We start from the raw sequence: 7,500 nt of genomic DNA, 5'->3' as shown, positions 1-7,500 counted from the left end.
GTGTTTTGTAAGTGGAGGCAGAGTGTGGGAACAGGAAGGTTAGGTTAGGTACATGGGGTGAGAAGGAAGGAAGGAAGGAAGGAAGGAAGGAATAGAGATAACATTTGTGAGAAGGAAGGAAATAAGCAGGGAGGGAAGGAAGGAAGGGAGGTACTAACGGTGACAAACGAGGAAGGAAGAAAGGAACAGGAGGAGGGAATGAAGGAAGGTAGAAAGGAAGAGAAGTACTGACGATGACAAACGAAGTAGGAAGGAAGGAAGGAAAGAAGGAAGGAAGGAAGGAAGGAAGGAAGGGAGATACTGAGAGTAACACACGAGGAAGGAAGAAAGGAAGGAAGTATTAAAGAACGGAAGAAAGAGATGTACTCGTACTGCCGGTGACAAACGTGGAAGGAAGAAATGAAGGAAGGATTGAACAAAGGAAGGAAGAGAGGTACTGACGATAACAAACGAGGAAGGAAGGAAGGAAGGAAGGAAGGAAAGAAGGAAGGAAGAGATTTACTGACGGTGACGAACTATGAAGAAAAAAAGGAAGGAATGAGGAGTAACGACGAAGAAAACATGGAATAGAATACACAGACATACTCGTATAACACGTTTGATTCCTCCTTGTGTAGTGCAAGGGAACAAGCCAGCAATGGAGAAAGGCACAGTTGATATCGATATACCTAAATGTTGATATATACTAATTGTTGTTCCCTTAATCCCGAGGCTCCTATGTTGAAATACAGTGTTTGTTGCGTGTGATACTCCGAGGCGTGATGTGTGTGTGTGTGTGTGTGTGTGTGAGAGAGTCAAGGCGCCAGATACCATGAAAGGCTTATCATGGAAAGTCATTAATACTTCGTGAAAAGTCGTTTGCCTTAATGGATGTTTTATGTTATATCCTTCAACTCTCTCTCTCTCTCTCTCTCTCTCTCTCTCTCTCTCTCTCTCTCTCTCTCTCTCTCTCTCTCTCTCTCTCTCTCTCTCTCCCTATATATTCTCAAAGCGGTAATTACTGGCACATCTGAACCGCCACTTGTGCAGCCAAAAGATGGAAACGAATAAATATTAACAATAATAATAATAAAAAAAAAGCATATGTAATAAACTGACAGCTAATAACCAAGTAATGCAGATAATTACTAGGGTCATTTGATATATCTTTGCTGACAGACGGAGGAGGTTATAAAGTTTGAAATTAATACGAAGAACGAATGGCGCGGCGAGAGAGTCCGTCTTTGGATAGATGGGGGAAGGAGTGGCAGGCCTTGTGCTGTACACGTGGTGGAAGGAAACAGTTCACAGTAGCGAGAGGTGAGTCCATATTCATTATAAACGTTTAGATGTTTAATGAGTACTTTCAACAGGCCTTAGTGAGAGTTATTACAATTTTTCAAGCTTAATCATATAATTCTGATGATAATTTAACAAGGATTCTGCATCATAGAGGGAAAAACTCGAGTAAAGATGTCTGTCGCCTTTGTAAATAGTATTGGTGAGAGATGAGGAAAGTATTTTTAAGTATACATCCCAAAGAGTGAAGTGGTGCCAGTTTACGTAAGGTCTGTGAGCTTTGACAAGAGAGCGCAGGGCCAGGACCAGGCTTGGGTTGGCTGTGGGGGCTGCTGAGCTTGGCCCGTAAAACTCACTACCCGTGTCCTGAATGATGGGTTAAAAAAGAAGAGAACCTGGCAGGGGAGTGAGGCAGCGGAGGAAGGAGTGGGGAGTCTGATGGACAGGACGCAGGGGGTGAAAGTTTGATGACAGGCGTGGGAGAAGGCGCTGGAAAGGGGCCAGGAGGGGCATAATGTACCAGAGAGGGGAGGAAAAGGGGAGTGTATCGCTATGTCATCAGCTATGATACTGTTCCCCTCCCATGCAGCATTCAGTGGCAACAGCTGGGATTGCCATCATGAGGGGAGGGTCCTCACGGGTGCGGGACATGCGCTGTGTTTGTTTCCTGTCTCCTTGGCTCTTGGTGATCAGTGAACCGAGGAACTCTGGTTAGTAAGACAGGCACGTTAGTCATTACCGCTTGCGAGGAAAGCAGGTAAAGAGTGGGACAGTGATAGAAGACTGTTTTGACAAGCTGGCCTCTCTGTGTATTTAGATTATTATGCGTAATACATGAAAGCATCAGGAGTAATGGATGGTATGTTAGGCAGACGTGAAGTGGAGATAGATAGAGATAGATCGAGATAGATAAGAGTAGATTTACAAACAGGTAGATAGATAAATACAGATAGATAGACTGAGACAAATATATAGACAGAATAAATGACTGGTTATAATTCAGTAAAAGCAGGATCATAATGTGTGTGTGTGTGTGTGTGTGTGTGTGTGTGTGTGTGTGTGTGTGTGTGTGTATGTGTAATGTGAGTTGGGGGAAGGACAGGGGAGAGTAGAGTTCATAATACCATAATATCCAACAGAGTTTCTCATTTTGTATTATCATATTAATTTCAGTATTTGCTTGAAGCCATAGAGTCACAGATGAAACACGGCAGAGTTGATACAGTCATGCAGTGAGAAGCGGGGAGGGTCAATGCGGGCTGTGGTGGTGCGTGAGTCCTCAGTGATTTATTTTTTTTTTTTTCAGGACACTGCATAGCCTGGTAGTGATGAGCCTGCCAGTCGCTCTCCTTGCTTAACCTTCACTGGCTCTTTCCTCCCTTGCACATTTATTGATAATTTATTCTACCTTATACTTCTTAACTCTTCCACCGCTCTTTGTCACACCTTCTCTTGTTCTGCAGCCACCTTCAAACATTGTACTGCCTGGAGATTGCGTTATTTATTCTTTTTTCTTTATCGCTTTCTTGTTTGTAGATGCTTATAAAGATTCCATGTATTGGTATTAGTGCTGTCAGTTGTTGCATATAGCAGTGAAAGGGTTAAATAATCGTAAAGAATTATGTAATGGTAAAAAGACTATAGCACTGCCTATAATGCCTCTTTTCCTTAATATTGCTACATGACATTTCTTTACAATGCTGGGAGGGCTAAGAGTTATGCGTTTAGGAATAAAAACGATTAATAACTTGTAAAAAGACCATGTTTATGCCTCAGCTTGAATATTGTGACCGTTTCTTTATAGTGCTAGTAATAGTGTTAAGATGATACGTTTAGCTGTAAAAAAAAAAAAAAAATTGATAAGTTGTAAAAGAAAAAAAACATATTTATGCCTCTTTGCTTGACTATTGCGACATAGTTTCTTCATAGTACTGGTAGTGTTAAAATGATGCATTAAACAGTAAAAAGGATGAACAGTAAAAGCAGTACAATATTACTTTAGAATTTCGCTCTCTGACAGACGAAACTATATTTTTCTCTTGAGAAATATTATATCCTTCAGTGTTATTACTCTCACTATTATACAAAACAGGTCCCGGGATTCTACGTGAAAATGAAATAGGGTCAAGTGAAAAGGAACAGATAGCGACGGCCATAATATATCTGAATCTGAAGTGTATAATTAAGCACACCTGAAGATTATAAGTAGCCTCGGCAACCATAGAGAGAGAGAGAGAGAGAGAGAGAGAGAGAGAGAGAGAGAGAGAGAGAGAGAGAGAGAGGGAGAGGGAGGTGTCACTGATAATAGTGCTGGCGCAGTACATCACATCACATCACATTTGTCAAGCACTTCCTTGTTAACTATTGTGCCGGTGACTAGTGCTGAGTGAAGAGGTTAGTGTGTGTGTGTGTGTGTGTGTGTGTGTGTGTGTGTGTGATGTTCATTCCTGTTTTTATGACTATGCTTGACTAGTTTTATAACTTTATCATTACGATGCATATGTTTGTCTGTCTGTCTGTCTCTGTTTCTGTCTGTCTTCCTGCCTGTCTTTCTGTCTGTTTGTCTCTGTCTCTGTCTCTGTTTCTGGTTTTCTGTTTGTGTGCCTGTCTGTCTATTTCTATTTGTCATCATTATTATCATTCTCTCTCTCTCTCTCTCTCTCTCTCTCTCTCTCTCTCTCTCTCTCTCTCTCTCTCTCTCTCTCTCTCTCTCTCTCTCTCTCTCTCTCTCTCTCTCTCTCTCTCATCGCATTTATTATTCATACACGTACGCATATATCATTATTCTCCATGTGCCTCGTTACACCGGCGGCACAACCCCGTTATTGGGGCCACGTCCTGCACACGCCGGGTGCCGCAGGTTAAGCTCAATGTGAAATTATTGCAGGAACTAATATTTCGCCTCGGTGCAAGTGACTAAATGCTGCCTGTTGTTTAATAATGCCACTCTTTCACTATGATTTTTTTTCCTGTCTCTGGAAATATTTCATGATTATTTTTTCTTCTCTATGCATTTTATTTTTAATACGGGAGACCGGCAAAAACACAAAAATGGAGAGAGAGAGAGAGAGAGAGAGAGAGAGAGAGAGAGAGAGAGAGAGAGAGAGAGAGAGAGAGAGGCTCGTTTTGTTATCGTCTCCGAAAATAAAAAGAAAAAAAATGTAAAAAAAGGAGACGATTTTCAAAACAGAAGCCAGTCCAGTTACAAAAATGGTCCCGGTACTTCTCTCCTGACACAGTTTAAGTCACAGGAAAGAAAAAGAAAAAGAAAAAAATAATAAAAACAGTGGAGAGTTTTAGCCGTCATCCGCTTAGATCATAATATTTTGTCACCCTCGTAATCTTTCAATACATTTTTTATTTTTTTTATTTAAAGGTTATAGGGTAGCACTGGTAAAAAAAAAAAAAAAAAAGGTACTTAACTCATAGGTACATATCTGTTAAAACTGATACTTTGGCTGACAGGAAGACTGACCTACGATAAACTGACCTACGATAACTGTGAGCATAAAATGATAACCTACTTCGTCTTACCGCTGTTTCTTCTACGTCACTGTTAAGTTTGTGTCTGTCTGTCATGTTACCGGCGTGTGTGTTACGAGTGTGGTGCGTGTCACGGCTCTTGAAATCTTCTTGATGTCGTGTCAGATAATCGGGGCCTGTTCACCACATGGCAGCCTTAGGTTAGGTTAGGTGAAGTTAGGTGAGGTTAGGTTAGGTGAAGTTAGGTGAGGTTAGGTTAGGTGAAGTTAGGTCAGGTTAGGTTGGGTTAGGTTTCGTTACGTTACCTTGGTTTGTTAAGTTAGGTTATGCTAGTTTGTTGGGTTAGGTTAGGTTTTGTTACGTTATTTTAGTTTATAATTATTATGTTAGGTTACGTTAGTTTAAGTTGGGCTAGACTTTGTTAGGTTAGGTTAAGATATAGATAGATAGATAGATAGATAGATAGAGAGAGAGAGAGAGAGAGAGAGAGAGAGAGAGAGAGAGAGAGAGAGAGAGAGAGAGAGAGAGAGAGAGAGAGAGAGAGAGAGGGGGACGGAATTGAGTGACTGACGTAAATGCTCTTGGCGCCTCACCGTCCAAGGTCGAATGGTGCTGAATCAGAATAGATTATTAGAAAAAAATAATGAAAGACGTAAAACTGAGATGGAGATAATATAAAGTGAAAATATTATTTGATTATTTGGGAGAATAGAGTAAAAATAATAAAAGCACTGTATGTGTATAAACGTGATAGAAACACACACACACGCACACACACACACACACACACACACACACACACACACACATTCACAGTCACTTAACATTCATTCTCATCGTCCCCCTCCTCCTCCTCCTCCTCCTCATCATCATCATCATCATCATCATCATCTGGCTACATGATCCCACTGCAGAACAAACTCCTTTATAATAGACATATATGGGTAGATGTGTCACGTACTGGCCTTTTACCTTATACCTTCCCTAATCTTCCCATGTTACAGGGACTGCCACCTGTAGACCTGATGGCTTCTTGCAGCTTCCCTTATTTTCTTATGCTCTTATGTCTCCGCCCCAAACCTTATCTTCACTTATCTGTGTACCATTCCTGTCTTTCCCAAGCCGAGCAAGCAAACCGTTGGACTTTTGAACAACATAAAGACACGATTTTCACAGAGGTATTCTTGTGGCCTCGAACACATTGACCAGAAGCCCTTACAGACGAGGCGCGGCCGAGCTGTCATCGCTGTGGGCAGGGTGATGATCGAGGTATTGACGTGGTGACTCGTGCTGACGTGCGAGGTGTTGTGGAATGTACCTCCGTGCATTATGCAACACTAGGTTCAATTTTGACTTGCAGAAAAACTTGTGAGTGAGTGTGTGTGGGAAAGGGCGGGTGTGTTCGTGTCATTATCTTTACAACATGTGTCTGTGGTTTTAAAAGTGCATTGTTGCGTGGAGACTTATCAGTTTATCTTAACAGTGAGTTTTCATATGGTTTAACGCTTTCTTATTAAGAGAACGGGAAAACATCTGCACGCACACACACACACACACACACACACACACACACACACACACACACACACACACACACACACACACACACACACACACACACAGCCTTAACTCAATGAATTAAATTCTCTCTCTCTCTCTCTCTCTCTCTCTCTCTCTCTCTCTCTCTCTCTCTCTCTCTCTCTCTCTCTCTCTCTCTCTCTCTCTCTCTCTCAGTCTTCGGGCCCACTATCGTACTTATGTCATTGTATTTAAGATAGTGTAGTCACCATAAACCACCCTATAAGGACCAACAGGTTTGCTGCTGTCGTTTTACCTCCTTGTGTTCCGTTGTTTCAATTTCTATTATTATTTCGATTTTTTTCACTGCCTTCTGTTAACTACTATTTACAACTAATTCCACCCTTTCTTTTCCTACGCCTCTTTCTTACTTCTCCTCCTATGTGATAATATTGTCAGTTAACATTCATTGCAGTATCTTATCAAGTGGACATCATGTAGAAAATAATTAACGGCTATAATATATACATAAACACTGAATAGCATAACGTTTTCCTTAGTCCACCTCTCCAGCCTGATTTTCTCTCACTGTGGTTTAGAAAATGAAAGAGAAAATAGCAGATTCACGGGTACACTTAGGAATTCTCTCTCTCTCTCTCTCTCTCTCTCTCTCTCTCTCTCTCTCTCTCTCTCTCTCTCTCTCTCTCTCTCTCTCTCTCTCTCTCTCTCTCTCTCTCTCTCTCTCTCTCTCTCTCTCTCTCTCTCTCTCCAAATAGGAATTCGTTCTCAGATGGACTGAACACAACACGTGAAATAAAGCATAGTGATGAAAAGTTTGTTATCGTATCGAGTAGTGTGTGTAGGTCTGAATAACTTGTAACTTTCCATTTCTTTATTCTTAATTATTGGTCTGTTTCTTCTTTTTCTTTATATTTATCTTAGTTTCCGTTTTCGTCTTACATTAGTGAAAGAAATAATGAAAATACTGATCAGAGAGAGAGAGAGAGAGAGAGAGAGAGAGAGAGAGAGAGAGAGAGAGAGAGAGAGGGAGGGGAGGGTGATTATCCGTGTCGTGGAGGTGAAAAGGGCCATAAAACAAGAGTCCCTGCTTAAATAACCGGCCATTGACCCTTACAAGACACGGTGGGAAGGGGAGGGGGAGACTGGAACCGGAGAAGTGGTGGAGGGAGTAAAAAAAGAAAATGAGAGAGGATAAGAAGA

At 41.4% G+C, this 7,500-nt stretch overlaps 2 protein-coding genes across 11 annotated transcripts in view; one reads left to right on the top strand and one right to left on the bottom strand.

Annotated features, from left to right (window-relative positions):
- Positions 1-7,500, top strand: part of LOC135102950 (solute carrier family 35 member G1-like) — a 141,011-nt gene that overhangs the window by 12,829 nt on the left and 120,682 nt on the right. For 4 of the 10 annotated variants that reach the window (XM_064008696.1, XM_064008722.1, XM_064008741.1 and 1 more), the window contains exon 1: positions 3,538-3,672. The exons of 5 other annotated variants lie outside the window; for them this stretch is intronic. The gene's annotated coding sequence lies outside the window, so the exon portion shown is untranslated. Of the gene's footprint in view, positions 1-1,170; positions 1,300-3,537; positions 3,673-7,500 lie in introns of those variants that run through there. One more of the 10 variants, XM_064008704.1, reaches the window with a different exon arrangement.
- Positions 1-7,500, bottom strand: part of LOC135102944 (carbohydrate sulfotransferase 3-like) — a 66,465-nt gene that overhangs the window by 19,040 nt on the left and 39,925 nt on the right. The gene's annotated exons all lie outside the window — the stretch shown is intronic.

This window comes from Scylla paramamosain, chromosome 1, assembly GCF_035594125.1.
Source record: "Scylla paramamosain isolate STU-SP2022 chromosome 1, ASM3559412v1, whole genome shotgun sequence".
NCBI lineage: Eukaryota > Metazoa > Arthropoda > Malacostraca > Decapoda > Portunidae > Scylla > Scylla paramamosain.
Note: the sequence above shows the minus strand (reverse complement) of the source record. Positions and strands in the feature narration are given on the sequence as shown.